This window comes from Equus asinus, chromosome 25 (assembly GCF_041296235.1).
Source record: "Equus asinus isolate D_3611 breed Donkey chromosome 25, EquAss-T2T_v2, whole genome shotgun sequence".
In the NCBI taxonomy this organism is placed as follows: Eukaryota; Metazoa; Chordata; class Mammalia; order Perissodactyla; family Equidae; genus Equus; species Equus asinus.
In genome coordinates, this window is record NC_091814.1 from 34,280,287 (window position 1) to 34,295,410 (window position 15,124).

Genomic DNA, 15,124 nt, shown 5'->3' on the forward strand with positions numbered 1-15,124 from the left:
CACCTCCTTCTTCCGGCACCTGCTCCAGGGGTCTTCTCACCCCGTCATTAGCTTCCAGGAGAAAAACAAAGGGTCTGAATAAAGCAACCTCACCCTCTTCATTGCTCCCTTCAAAGCTTCTCAAAGTCCCTGTCTCCAAAAAGCATGGCCGGCTGGGGCGCTGTCAGCTCCTGGAAATCCATGCCCAGAGCCCAGTTCCCGTGAGGCAGTGCATGCCCTGGCCCCAGGCCCTCCCCAGGGATCACCTGCAGGGCCCAGAGAATGCAGCTGGCCCTGCTCTGAAGGATGCTGGCTTTGAGGGCACACAGGCCTTGCTCACGCAGGTCTGAAACTGCACAGGCTTTTCCAGAGAGGTGGGGCAGGCTGCCCCACGGCCCGCGGGGGAGTTGACTGACCGGGCAGAGGTTGGCCCTGCAGCTCTCTGTCCAGGACGTCAAATGTAATAATCGCCTGGAGAATTATTTCATACCACGATGTGTTGCTCATGTTTTATGCTCTATTTCACAGCCTGTGGGCCCAGCACATGTGGTGTAATCTCTCCATGCCAGAGTCAGCTTTGTCCCCTGGGCTTCTCTGCCCAGAGAGCTGCTTGAGCCATTCTGAGGCCTTTCCAACCAGCAAGTGCAAGGAGTTAACATGCCCCGGGGCAACCTTCCACCAACAGGGGCTGGAGCCAGCCGATCAGTCCCTCACCCCGAGGCTCGTTCCACAGGTGCCTGAGAGGGTCTGGTCCATCTCAGGTGATGCTGAGACCCAGCTGCACACAACCGGAATCAGCTCTTTAACACAGCTTTGAGTTGGCTGAGCCTCCTTCCTGGTGTCCTTCTTCCCAGTCCCCTATGCCTGATCCCGTGGGTCGCTTCCCAAATGCGTGTCCCTGCACACAAGCCCCTACCCCAGTCTCTGCGTTTGGGGAGAACCCAAGTTTTAAGATGCAACTTTACTTCCTCAGACACCGACAATCCCCTTAGGCCAAACTCAGCTTTACTAGTAACATCTCACGCACGCATGGCACTTTGTAGTTTGCAAAGTGCTGGTTCCACTGACGATGGCTGTGAAACAAATTACCCCCAGAATTTAGTGGCGTGAACCAGCTATTCTTGGTGCTCAGAAATGCTGTGTGTCAGTAACCGAGAAGGCGCAGCAGGAATGTTCGCCCGTCCCTGATGTCCGGGGCCCCCGCCCGAATGATGGAGGCTCGCTCACTGGCGGTTCCAGTGGCAATGCCGGCTGTGGGCAAGGAGCTCCAATGCTCTCACAGCACGGTGGCCGGGCTGTGCCTCCTGTTATGACCCAGCCTCTGGCATCAGCAGCAGCATCTCTCCTCGCCAAGGCAGCCACAGAATTCCACCCAGAGTCAAGGAGCACGGGGCCATTTTGGGAAAATACACTCTGCCACAGTCCCCTCCCGTCTATCTCATCCAATTCCCGTGAAAGAGACTGCCTCTCGCCTTTGAGTCTGAGGGCTCAGCTCCATGCCCGGCCCGTGGCAGGGGTGCAGCAAGTCACATTCGTCTGATGGAGGGAGATGGGTCTTAGAGTCAGACTGACCTGGGTTTGAATCCTGGTTTCGTTACTTACTACCTGTACCATCCTGGAGAAGTTAGTTAGCTTCTCTGAACCTCAGTTTCCTAACCTTTAAAATGAGGGCCAAAATACCCATTTCACAAGGCGAGTGTGGTTACGTATGTAATGTGCCAAGTGGACACCTGACACCTAGCGGTGATCACTTTCACTTCGTTTCCTCCCCTTCCCCTCTACTCCACCCCCACCTCAAAGACCGATGGCTTCTTGGGCTTCCCAGCAGGTTCCCGGACCGAGGTGAGAAGAACCCTTTCGTTATACATCCAGGATCTTGGCATCAGGCTGCGGTTAATAGAAGCCAGGGCGACCAGCTATGGTGCTCTCTCTTCCCCATCCCTGGGTGCTTGCTGCTCAGCCCAGAACTTGGAGCAGCAACCCAGCTCCCCTGATGGAATCTCCCTCCAACAGCTCAGACTTTGGTTTCCCAAATGCCCTGGAGATTCTCCCAGAGTCCCAAGAGCATTGCCTGGACTGCTGTCCTGCTGCAAGAGCCTAACATGGGGTGCCTGGGTGTCCCCACTGTGGTGCAGCTTGTCCCACCCCCAACTCCACCTGATGGATTGGATCCCTCCCCAGCTTTCACTTCCCCTGGGGTTGGGCCCTACCCCATACTCCAGAAGTTAAGTGACCTGAGTTCCAGAAGGTGCCTTACTCACAGTCTCCCCTGGGCCCTTGCACATGCTCTATCAGGAATGCTCTTCCCCTTTGCCCACATCACCTGCAAAACCTTGTCTTTGCTTAGATAGCACCTCATCAAGGAAGCTTTCGTGGACCCCTCCCTGCCAAAATGGTACCCAGCATCCTCTGTGGTGGCATCAACCTCACTGCTCTGTAGTTGTGTTTTAATTTGTCTCTCCACCAGGCTGAGATGCACTACCCTGTTCTTACTTGTCTTTCCACCACTTAGCATGATGCCCAGCACCTTCTGTGTTTGATAAAATGAAGGAATGAGTGAATGGATTGGTGCTCCCATGACTAGGGCACCCCTTTCCTTGGCGGCCCCCTCCCACCCTACACTCATGAAGTAGGTCTGAAACCAGGGCCCCATCCTGGGGCATCACCACAGCTCCTACCCTCCAGCTGAGGTCTCCAGTGGAGCCCATTGGGCATCGCTTTCAGGACCACTCCTGGACCGACCACACCTGAGCCTTTCTGCAGCCTTGTCATGTGGGGAACAGATAAAAATAGTAAGTGGTTTCCCTGGCAACCACCACAGCAGATGGTAACCAGCATGGACAGTCTTGAAAAGCCTTGAGGCTGGGAGGAAAAGAAACCCTGCCCCAGCTGGCAGCTATCCTATCTGGGCCGGGCAGGGGGCCATCTGAGCTGCCTCTCCTCTTGTGGCTTCCTGGGGACCACCTGCTCTGAAGCCCAAAGGGGAAAAGTGGGCCAGAGGTGCTGCCCATCTGCCCAGACTATTCATCCCTGTCAGTTCATTCACTGCTGCCCCTGTCCCCTCCCTGTGGGGTCACTGAGGTCCTCCACTGGCTGCCTCACTCCAGCAGGAGACTCAGTCTTGCTGCCAGAGACCTAGTGTCCGGGGTGTGCATTGTGCTGAGCTTGTCCCAGGCCTCACCTGGACTGTTTGGGTCTCTGCCTGGGTCTTCAGTCCTCCTGGCTCTGGGCCCTCTCCCACCCTCCAGCCAGGCCCACGGCCTTGTCCTTGCCCCCCTCCCCCACAGCTCAGTCCAGGCCCTGCCTGAGACCCTGCTCTTGTCACCACCCCAGCTCCCCTCTAGGATAAGTAGAGGGCTTGGGGCTCCCGTGGGCTGAGGTTCTGGAGGCCCCTGAGGAGCAGGAGTCAGGGGGCATGAGCTACGGCGGGGGCTAGAAGAGAACTGAAAAGCATTGCCCAAAGGTGAAGCTAGAGTGAGCTGCAGACTGTCTGAGGGAGGCCAGGCTCTGGCAGAACCCACAAGAGGGGGAAAGCCAGCGGCTGAACTGGGAATGGTGGAGGCAGAGCCTGGAGGGTGACCCTGAGGGGTCGGTAAGTGGAAGCCCAGGGTCTCCAGGGTGTACTTGGTGGGCGTGGCCCTGTTTTGGAGCTAGCCCTGTCAATCACGCTGCGGCTGTCTTCTCCCTGTTTGTGAGCGAGACTTCTGCTCCCCTCTCATCCCCCACCTCCTGGGATATCGAGTTTGCTGCATCCTCTTGGCTGTGGTCCCCTGCACACAGATAAGCCCACCCCTGTACTCAGCCCTCCTAGCTGAACTCTGCTTCCTGCCTCCTCTACTCACTCACCCCGTTAGTGTCGCTGCAGGCCCAGCGGGTATCTTGTCTCTGTCCACTGCTGTCTCGATGACGACTACAATCGTGGCACCTCACTGAGCCAGGCATGAGCCATGTGCCAGCACAGGTATTCACTACTTCATTTGATCCTCAGCAAGGAGCTACTGACATTTTACATGTGACAAACTGGGTCTCAGGAAGGACTAGGAACTTGCCAGGGAAACCACACCTCTGACAACTAATAGGTCCCAGAGCTGGAGTCCAACACAAGTCTGACTTCGGTCCTGTGTGCCTCCCACTCTGCCTCATTATACCCGAAGGTCGAGTCTTCTAGGAAGGCCCACCCCAGGGCTGGTGGCAGAGACTCTAAAACCCTTGAGGTTCTCTTGAAAGAGACTCTTCAGGACTAAGACCAAGTGATACAGGTTCAGGGAGGTGAGCCCCATGGCATCCCCCAGAGGGAGGCAGTGGGATCCAGGCCCACCTGTGGGAGCTTACAGCTGGATGGTGGCAGCTGCAAGTCACTCCAAAGACAGGAGAGGCTGACAAGGGCTGCAGGGCCCATGGTGCCCACCTGGAGGCCAGGTCCGTGGCAGCTGGGGGATGCTTGGCCTCATCTCCCCTGTGTTCCTGCTGCTGCCACCCATGGTCCTGAGGTAAGGATTTGACCCTAGCCGTGAGCAGTCTCTCACTACCCGGATCCCTGAAATGCATCTGTTGCCTTCCTGCCTGAGCCCCCTCATCTCGCTTCCCATGTAGCCATGACCCTGCCCTTAACCCTCAGCCATAACCCTCTCGGATCCGCCTCACCCCACACTCTCACAGTTCCCTCAAAGCTCAGGAGGTTTCCCTTCCACAATTTATTAATTACGCTGGATTTCACGTGTCCATCCACCGACCAACCAGATGCGTAGTGCATGCCTCCCACGTGTCCAGCACTGAGCTAGGTCCTAGGGGTGGGGGGTGGGGTAGGGTTGCAGGGAATGAAGCCGGGAAAATAAATACAGCAACTGCCCCTGTTCCTAAGGGTCCCCAAGAAGGAGAGCAGTGGGCCGAGCTGCAAAGAGGTATCCCTAGGACCAGGAGCTGGTGATCTGAGGGGACCCCAGCCACAGGGTCCTGAGCAGGACAAGGCTGGGGCGTGAGGTTGCCGAAGGGTGTTGGGATTTTCACGGAAACTTCCGGCCAGTGCTGTCCCACCAGCAACCCCTTGCATGGGGTGATAGTGCCCCCTGGTGTTTGATTCCTGGAACTCTCCCCCAGCTGTTTTGTAAAGCCCAGAGGATTAAGCACTCCTGAAGAACTTCTATTTTTGGTTCCCAATATTTCCACAGTGAAATGCTGACAGGAGCACCAGAGGGCTTCCCAAAGGCCCCAGAGGCTGCTGCACTGCTGCGCTCCCGCGTGCTCCAGCTCTCTGTTCCCCAGGGGTCGGAGCTGCTCTTGGTTCTCAGGGGCAGTTTACTGTCCCGTGCAGTCTGGTTGAACGGCCCCAGGGCAGCCACCCTGTGTTCTGTTTGCCGAGCGCGGAGCCTGGCCTCAGCGGAAAGGCTGTGTGCGCATTCAGAGTGACGTGTTGGAAAGAACACTGGATCCAGGATTAGGAAGCTTGGATGCCCGCCCCACGTCAGCCGCTAACTACCGGTGAGATAATAATTACAATAATAGGTACATTTATTCAGTATTTACCCCGAGGCAGGCATTGCACCAAGAACTTTACATACATTGTTGACTTTGATCCTCAAAACAAACGTCTGAAATTGGGATTATTATTGTTTCCATTTTACAGGTGAAGAAATCAAGGCACAGAGAGGTTGAATAACTTCCCCAAGCTCACACAGTGTGTGGCAGAGTCAGGACTTAAGCTTGAGTTTCTAGATACTGGCTATGCTACACTGAATTATGGAACCTAAAAGAATGAGAAACTAGTGGTAGGGTCCACAAGTTGGTGTTTTTAAATGTTCCCCAGGTGATTGTGATGTGGAACTGTCTTTGGAATCTCTGGGCTCCCACATTTAATGAGCCCAGGGCCTTGCGAGGGTCAGGAGGTAAAGTTGCGATGAGGGAGAAGCCTGGGTTTGGCTGTAATCCCCATGGGTGTACAGGACACAAGCGCAGCAGAAACGCCATGGAGGGCAGACAGTCCTCCTGCCCGCCGTCCTCTCAATCTGGAAATGGTTTGTAGGAGAAGAGACCAGTTGCCTTCCACCACATCTTCTCAGAGTTTGTTATGCCACGTCTATGCCACTAAGTCATAGATCCATGATCCATCAATTTATCACAGCTCATCTAGAACCATTTTATATATATATATATATATTTTTTTTTGAGGAAGATTAGCCCTGAACTAACATCTGCTGACAATCCTCCTCTTTTTGCTGAGGAAGACTGGCCCTGAGCTAACATCCGTGCCCATCTTCCTCTACTTTATATGTTGGACGCCTACCACAGCATGGCTTGCCAAGTGGTGCCATGTCTGTACCCAAGTTCCGAACCGCCGAACCCCAGGCTGCTGAAGCGGAACGTGCGCACTTAACCACTGCACCAGCTGGCTGGCCCCTAAGACCATTTTATATTTTTAAGTTGATTCATTTGACAAACCCTGCTAGAGACCTACAATGTGCCCGGCCCTGGGCCAGGTCCTGAGTGTGCCCTGGTGAAGGCAGTGGGCATGGCCCTGCCCTTCCAAGTCTGCTATCTAGAGGAGGAGGAGGCAGGCAGTAAACAAACCATGAGAAGATAGACTTGCACACCACAAGACATGCTCCACAGGGAATGACAACACAGAGTGATGGCGATCAGTAAGGTGGCAGAGGGACATAACTAGACAGAGTGGGCTGTAAAGGTCTCTCTGAGGAGGTGACATTTAAATGGAGACCAGAATAATGTTTTTAGCTCGTACCTCGTATTGGTAAAGGAGTTGTGTTGTGTTTTCTGGTGCCGAGCAATTTAGTGCAGAGCTTGCTTTTCTCTGAGCTCCTGCGATTCTCCTCCAGGTGCTCTTAATGTTTCCTCCCCACATGCCCAGGTGTCCCTCTGGAGATGGAGAATTTTGAGCTTTCTTTTGACAGACGGGTCTCAAACCAGGGGCTGTTTGGGGGTGAGGTGGTCTTGGGGCCCAAGGGCTGGCGGTTCAGAATCAGAGGAGTCCCTGCCAGGCAGGGCCCAGAGGTTTAGCTCTGACACCCCAGGGACAGGATTCACGCTCCCGTCTGCAGGGAGGGTGCTGTGGTCCGGGTGTGTGTGTGTATTTGCGTGTGTGCACACATGTGCACGAGAGCAGGCTCCAGCTCCCGCTCATGGGTGCGCTAGTCTTCTCGTGTCCCTTCTGTGCGGCCGGCTGCTCCCTGCTGGAGTCTGCCAGTAGGAGGTGCTAGAAGAGGACGAGAAAGCTGGAGGGGAGAGACCCGCTCCTTCCTGCTTCCCTTGTGCTCCTGGGAGCGGCTCCGTAGGGCATCCTCACCCCAGCAGCAGCGCTTCCTTCCCAGGGCAGCAGCTAAGTCCAATTTACAGGTTCCCAACACGTAGAACCAACTTGATCGCCCCCCGCCAACCCCTGAGATGTCAGTGCCAGCTGGGAGGTGCCCCACCTCAGATATCTGGGTCCCAGCCCATGCAGGGCGCTCTCCTATTTCTAACTTTTAGTAATTCCAAACGCTTCCCTTTGTTGCCTCGCTTCCTGCACTTGCCACCTCCGTGGCGCATTTTTGGCGTTCTCTGACGTTAGTGTCAGGTGGCCCAAACCATTTCCTGGCCTCTGGGGACCTTTCGTGCCATGACGGGCCCAGGGAAAATCAGAAGCAGTTTTTCTAACCCCACAAGTGGTCAATAACTACTCTCCCCTGAGAAAGGAAGGCCAGTCTGACCTTGGAGAGGCCAGTGAGGCCGTTCTCAGCTCCTCACTCTGCATCTCAGGGAGAAGGGACAGTGAGGAGAAAGGGGACAAGTGCCAGCTCAGTGCCAGTGTCTCTGGCACTCCCCCACCCAGCCTCCCTGCTGAACTGCACCTAACCTCTGGCCTGGCCTGTCCACGGACTCTCCCAGCAGCTGAGGCCACGGGCTTCTCTGAGGCTCAAAATGCCCCTGAGAAGGTTCTGGATAAGGGGCGCTGGTTCTGATGTCACTGTGAATGTGGTGGGGCCACGTCTCATCCACAGGGCCAGAGCAGAGGAGTCAGTACACTACTGAGGCACAGGGTGGCCGCCCTGCTCTGTCCCACATGGCCACCCGCCTCTGCAGCTGACCCACAGGGCTGCCCCGCCAGCATCCGTGCCCTGAAAAGGTGGACTCATCAGTTCCTGCCTTGGAAAATTCCAGTTGGGGATCACAGAAACCGAGCGAGCAGAGGACCAAAGTGAAAGCTCATGAGGTGGGTGGCCAAGTGTGAGCAGAACTGAGGAGGAGGCTGGACAGATGGAGGAGGGAGGGACGGGAGACTCTGGGGCCTTTGGGAGAGGGGACACAGATGTGGTGACCCCAGACCCTCGGAGTTTCTGTTTCCTTTCCCATTCACATCTTGCTTGCCAATAAAACCCCTTTTTCCTGAAGTGACTTGACTGCATCTTTGTTCTTTGCTACCAGTAAAGCCCAGGAGGCAGAACCCAAGGGGGAGGTCGGCAGCAAGGGGAACCAAAGAAAAAAGGAAAAGAAAGGAAAAGGAACCCAACATTTCCTGAGGACCTGCTCCGTGGCAGGCACCGCGCGGGGACACACGTGTGACGCTTGAGGTCCGGTTGATCTGGGTGGGAGGACAGTCTCCGAAGAAAGGGTGAGGAAGAGCTGGAACTTGCACAAAGCAGGGGGGCCGAGAGGCAGGAGGCTGGGCCCCCAGGCGGGATCAGCTCTCAGTCCTTTTGTCCGGCTCTTCCGGCTTCAAAGTGGCCGGGAGGAATACAGTTTTTCAACCAAAAGCGAACAAAGAATCACTGTGCACAATATAACTCTGTTGCCAGAAAGAGCAGGCTGAGCGGGTCAACACTGGCTGGCATGCATGTCAGGCTTCTGAGAGGATGGGACAGCTGGCACACCTCTTCCACAGGCCCCGCCTGCCAGGGAGTTTCTGATGGCGCTGATAGAAAATGCCCTGTGCTCGGCGGGCCCCTTTTGCCCCTTTTCACAATCTTTCAGAGCTACCAGCTCAGGTGATTTTCAAGCATCTTGGACCCCCATCTCCCCAGTCATGCAAGTCTGGGCTGAAAAACAGTCATGTGAACAGGAACTAACATCTTTCTCGGGCTTTGTGCCTGCCTCAGCCCCTGGGCAGGGCTCCTGGGTTTTCCCTTTGGGGCTGTTCCAGAAAATGTCCTGCCTGAGCTCAGAAGCTGAGTCCTTGTCTCTCAGCTCCAGCTCTTTGAGGTGACGTCTGCAGCAGCTGCCCTGGTGCCTCCAAAGCTCAAGAACGTGCCCTGTCAAGGGGCCGAGGGAGGGACGGGGTGGGTAGGATGTTGGCCATGTGGGTACCGACTGCCACAGATGGTGCGTGGCACCCTCCCCTGAGGGGACACATCTGCCTCTGTCCAGGGCCATGTGTCAGTTCCAACGCCGCTGGCCTTGGGCTCCTCAGGTCTCACCGGGACTCTTGGGCAAGTAGCCTTCTCTGAGTCTCCTGAGGTGCAAGCCCTCAGGGGCCAGGCTAGAGGCTGACCTGAGTGGTCAACGCCAGGTGTTCCCCTAGCTGTCCTTACTCTTTCCCTCCCCAGGATTGTGCTCATCACTCTCGGCAAAGACCATCTAGCTTTTGTCTTGGGATGAGTTCTTTCTCAAAAGATGCCAGTGTACTCCTGGCGTCCCAGCCCTCAAGACGTGTCTGAAACTCACAGCAAAACCCTACCAGGCGTAGGTTTTATTATCTTCACCTTGTGGGCGGGGAAACTGAGGCCCTCAGTGTTAGATGACTTGCCTGAGGCCGCACGGAATCATCAGTGCCGATTACCTAGTCAGTCCTTTGTTCTTTTCACCACATCGTGCTACTCATCACCTCCCAGTTGTGCCTGAAGGTTGTTCAACACCGCCACCTTGACTGTCCTGGCCCGGCAGGTCTGACGTGGGTGCCTCGAGGGATCACTGTGGTGGCTCCCACACAGGCCTGCATCGGAATCACCTGTGGAGCTTTGAAAAACACAGATGCCAGGGCCCAAGCCCAGGAGATCCTGATAAGCTAAATCCAGGTGAGCCCAGGCATAGCACCTGGATGGTGGGTTCTCATTATTCGTGGTAGTTCTGTTCTGTAAGGTCGCCAGGAATGCTGAATTAGCAAACACTGAAACTTTGCCCCTAAGGGAGAGAGAGGGTTAGGTTCCTGTCAGCCTCTGAATGTAAGCTTTTCACCAACGGATCAGACCATAACCTTGTTTTATGTGTGTTTCTGTTTGAAGACACCTTATTTATGTGTCTTGTTGATTCATTAACATTGAACTCATGGCCGAAAGCACCATAACTCAGGCCTGGACTCATCTTGTCCAACACTCATCTTTTCTTCCTAATGCGCATCACAGGCTTCTTGTGCTTCAGAGCACCAAACAGCACTTCAGGTCTGCCCTTTTGAAAGCATCAACAGAAGCCACAAAAATCGGGGGGCGGGCCCCGTGGCTGAGTGGTTAAGTTTGTGCACTCCACCTTGGTGGCCTGGGGTTCACAGGTTCAGATCCTGGGTGTGGACCTACACACTGCTCATCAAGCCATGCTGTGCTGGCATCCCACATAGAAGAACTAGAATGACTTACAACTGGGATATACAACTATGCACTGGGGCTTTGGGGAGAAAAACAAAAAGAAGAAAATTGGCAACAGATGCTAGCTCGGGGCCAGTCTTCCTCACCAAAAAGCATACTTAAAAAAAATAATAAAGCTCAAAAATTTGAAAAATATGGCACTATCTGGACCATACAAAGGACACTTGTTTCCAGTATGGGAGCTGAAATGAGAAGGCACAGTGGCACCTTGTGACGTCAGCTGGGAACATCCCCTCAGGCAACTCAAATTTTCACCCCTCTGCATGTGTCTGCGAATGAGTATTGATTTTGGGGGTAACAAATTTTAGTGAGTGGTGAATTTGTAAATATGAAGTCCATGAAGAGTGAGGATCAATGGTGTTTTCAAAGCTGTGTTTGCCCAGCGATGCGCTGGGTCTCCTGACAGCTGGCAGCGGAAGTTGGAAGGTGTTATGGGAGGGTCAGAGGCCAGACTGAGGGCGAGGCTGCTGCTCTGGAGCACCCGGAGGGCAGCTGGGGCTGGTGCCCATGGAGGGCCTCGAGGCCAGCAGAGCAGCCACTATGGGTTCTGGGCTGTGACTTCTGCCCTGCCCTCAGCACCCAAATCATCACAAATCCTGGCCTTCCATGCCTCTTCAAGCTGGTGGCTCAGGAGTCAGAATTTGGTTTCCCCAGAGAAATTGTGTTCAGTGGGTTAGTCCTTGGCCTGGATCACCGAGGCCCACTTCACACCTAGTGAGACAAAGTGGTGGCATTGTGGGACCCAGGCCAAGCCCTCTCCACGGCTCCCCACCCCCACCCCAGCAAACCTCCCCACAGGACTCAGGGCTTCGGGCTGTGATAACAGGGGTCCCCTCTGCTCCTCGGGACCCTGAAAAGGAGGCAGGGTCCTCAAGGGTAGTGCCAGGTGGAGGGTGAGGACAGGTGTGCCGGGCAGGCTGTGGGAGAGGTCTGTCTTTTGTAAGGTGGGGTGACAGCCAGAGGCAGTGTTTTCACTGGGGAAGGGGTGCTGGCACCTAGGGGTGAGGACAGAAGAGGGGAGTGGATAGGAAGTCTGTGAAGACAGGCTGGGGAAGGGACATTCTGCAGCCACAATCCTCCCTCCACTTGTTGCCTGCTCTGTCTTGGACATCCTCAGAGGTCATGAGCATGGGCCGCAGGAGCCCCAGCAGCTCTGCAGAAGTTTCAGTTTTCAAAGAGATGGGCTGAACAGCTGGCCCATTTTAGACCTGAAGCTGAGGCCAAACCGTACAGCCTCATTAGCTCTCACCTCTGGAACAGGACCCTGGGCAGGCTGGGACCCCTCTCTCCCACCTGGGGCTGGCACATGGCTGAACACCCCACCCCTGCCTCAGGCGCTCTTGTTGCCCGGTCCCGCAAGTCGAGCTGAAGTGGGGGCGGGTGTGGGCAGAAGGAGCAGCAGAGAGGCCGACGGGGCAGGGCCCAAAAGATCAGGGTGCCTGCTGATGAGTACATAACCTTGTTGTGTGTGAGATGGATGCTTATCTGACACACGTTTTTTCTCATGAGGCACATACATCACAGGCTCCTTGCACCAGGGAACACCCCTGGTTTGAGCTGGCCCCTCCTTCACCACCTGACAGAAAAGCCTCGAGGCCTGACCCAGCCTGGTCCAGAAGGGGGTAAACAGAGTTCACAGTTGAACCTTCTCACTCCAGAAAGCTCTGAGCCCAGGGCTCAGAGGAGGACGTGGGGCCAGCCAGGCAGCGCTGGGGAGTGGCCTCAGGTGGCTGATGGCGGACGCCAGCTCCCAGAGGGACGAGGGCTTTGGGGGCACCGGGAGGAATGAGGTGTGAGGGTAAGAAGGCCCCAGAACTGAGCTGGGGAGGGGGACTCTGAGAGGGAGCTTTGCATTCCAGGGCGACACCTGGGCCTGGCCTCGGCCTGGCAGGAGGCTCAGCATCCTGCCCATCTTTCTAGTTCTCTCGGCTCCAGCTGCATGTGTGGGAGGGGAGCCGGCCCTTCTGGGAAGCCCTGGTCACCCGGTTACTGCAGCTCCGGGGAGCGTGAGGGGGCTCAGGGGGTAAGGTTCCCACTTAGAACCTGTTGGGAACCTGACACAGGTCTCCTTGAACTCATCCCTCTGCGACTCATCTCACTGTCTCTTTTTAAGGGGTTAACGTTCACAAGCTCGAAACAGTATATTCAGTAAAATTATTCTGTCAAAAAAAAATCCTCATTGATGATTGTCTTATTTCTTCTTCTCCCTCAGTGACGAGATTATACAGCTAAATGAACCCATTCCTTCGCTCTCCTCCTTCCTTCTTCTTTCCTTCCTTCATTCAAACATCACTTATGTAACATTTGCTACACACCAGGGGCAGGGGACAAGCTGGTCCCTCCCCTACATTGATCCTTTGCTTGTGCGTCCCATCTGGCTGGCTGCCCTGCGCCCCTCACCCACCCCAATGGAAACCATCACCTCAGGGGACACCTTGGGGGAAGTGCCCCCACCCACCCTGGGCACCAAAGCACAGCCTGCCCCACATTCCCCTTGTTCCTGGCCAGCATTCTCCTGTTCCTGGCGGCCCTTGCTGAGGTGTAGGACCTGACTTCCTGGTGGCAGGGGCAGCCTCAGGCAGCTTCCTTTCTTACCCCAGCCTCTCCCTTGAGGACGTTCAGACGGTCTCACCTGGGCTCCCCTTCGCCTTCATCCCAGCGGCTCACTCACCAAGCGGTTGCTCGAAAGAGAAATAGAGGATTTCTCTTTTGGACCCGCTCACGCCTGTGTGTGTGTGTGTTTGCACCCCCACACTCTCCCCATCAGACTGGGAGCTCCCCAAGGGCAGGAATCATTTCTCCTCTTTTTTTCTCTAGATACTTGATCTGTGTGTCCTGGAGTCCCAGGGACGCGACGCTGGGGCCCCAGGCAGGATTTCTAGGAGACAAGAATCAGAAAGCCGTCCGTCTCTTGCCCCTTCCTCCCTGTCATCCTCCCACCAGAACCTGGCATGCCCCGGAAGGCCATCCCAAATGGGGTTTCTGGGACTCTGGCTGGCAGAGAGGGCATGCTGAACCAGAGCAGGCAAGGCTCCCCCAAGGCAGGGAGAGCCCAACCAGGTGAACTCTGGGATGGTGTTTAAAAATGGTGCAAATGGGGCTGGCCCAATGGCACAGCAGTTAAGTTCACATGTTCCACTTCGGCGGCCTGGGGTTCACTAGTTCGAATCCCGGGTACGGACATGGCACCGCTTGGCAAGCCATGCTGTGGCAGGCGTCCCACATATAAAGTGGAGGAAGATGGGCACGGATGTTAGCTCAGGGCCAGTCTTCCTCAGCAAAATGAGGAAGATTGGCGGCAGATGTTAGCTCAGGGCTAATCTTCCTTAAAAAAAAAAAAAATGGTGCAAAGACATGACCCAGGGGCTCGTTGCAGGTGGCCCAGGGCCTGGGGACTGAGGGGTTGTCTTGGCGGCCTGGAGGAGGCAGGGCCCAGGCCAGCCCTTGCGTCAGTCAGTGTAGCCCCTTTGGGCCACTGTGTCTGCTTGCACGTGAAGAACGTGCGTCTGCAGCTCTAAGATTATCAAACCTTCAGCCTATCCTAAGCCTACACCTTTCCTCTGCTCAAATGATGCTCTAGGTCCTCCATCAGGGGCTGTGGACTGGAGGGAGGCGCCCACAGCAGCCATGTCGCTGCGGGACTCCAGCCCCCATCCCTCTTCCTGTTGTTAATTGGAGGAGGCAGTGCTCAGGGCCGGCTCGGGACTGCCGGGCTTGGCTGTGTATGCAGGAAGTGCTCAGGAGAGCCAAATCGGGAGGGTCTGGGGAGACAGAGACCCTGCACTTCCTTGGGTCTCAGACACGGGGTGCAGGGGGTCCCAGATGTGACATTCACTGGGGGGGGTCCTGCTTTCTGAAGGAAAGAGCCCTTGCCTAGGAGTCCAAAGATGCGTGCTCGGCTCTAGCTCCCACTCACCAGCATGTCAGTTCTGGCTCCCACTCACCAGCATGGGACCCTAGGTAAGTGACTCCTTTTCCTTATCTGTGTGAACGGAGGCAACACCATCTGCCCCTCCTTCCTTGTGGGGTTATACTGTGGAGCTCAGTGTGCTTTGAAAACTGTCACACGTTGCTCACATGCAAGATGCTGCTGTGGCTCTGGGCCCTGTCCCCAGGTGAGGATGAGGGCCAGGCTGTCCTGGGGTGTTTGGTGCTTCTGAGCCGAGATTGACAGGAACTGGAGAGTCACCAGCTCAGTCATGACCGGGGGTTCATTTGGGAGGTCATGGCCAGACCCACCACCCTTGGCACTGTGTGGGCTTTTGGGAGTTTTGTGAAGAATGGAGTGGGTGTCCCTGGCCACCCTGAGGCGGCTCCCCGGCCTTGGGGGACAGTAGAGCTTTTCTATTGGGTGTAACATTGTGCCTCTCAGCTGCAGGCCCAGGAGACGAATCTCTATTTCCGCTCTTCAACCGGCTGAGCTAACCCGCCTGCCCCAATCCATGGCAGTAGGAGACTCAGCCTTCATCCCAGGAGAAGCCAGGCAAGATGTGGTCTGCCCGCTGGGGATGTTAACTAAGTGGGAGCCCCAAAGAGAGGAAGCTTGGACCCCGGAGAAGCTTGTGTTAGTGGTGGGGTGG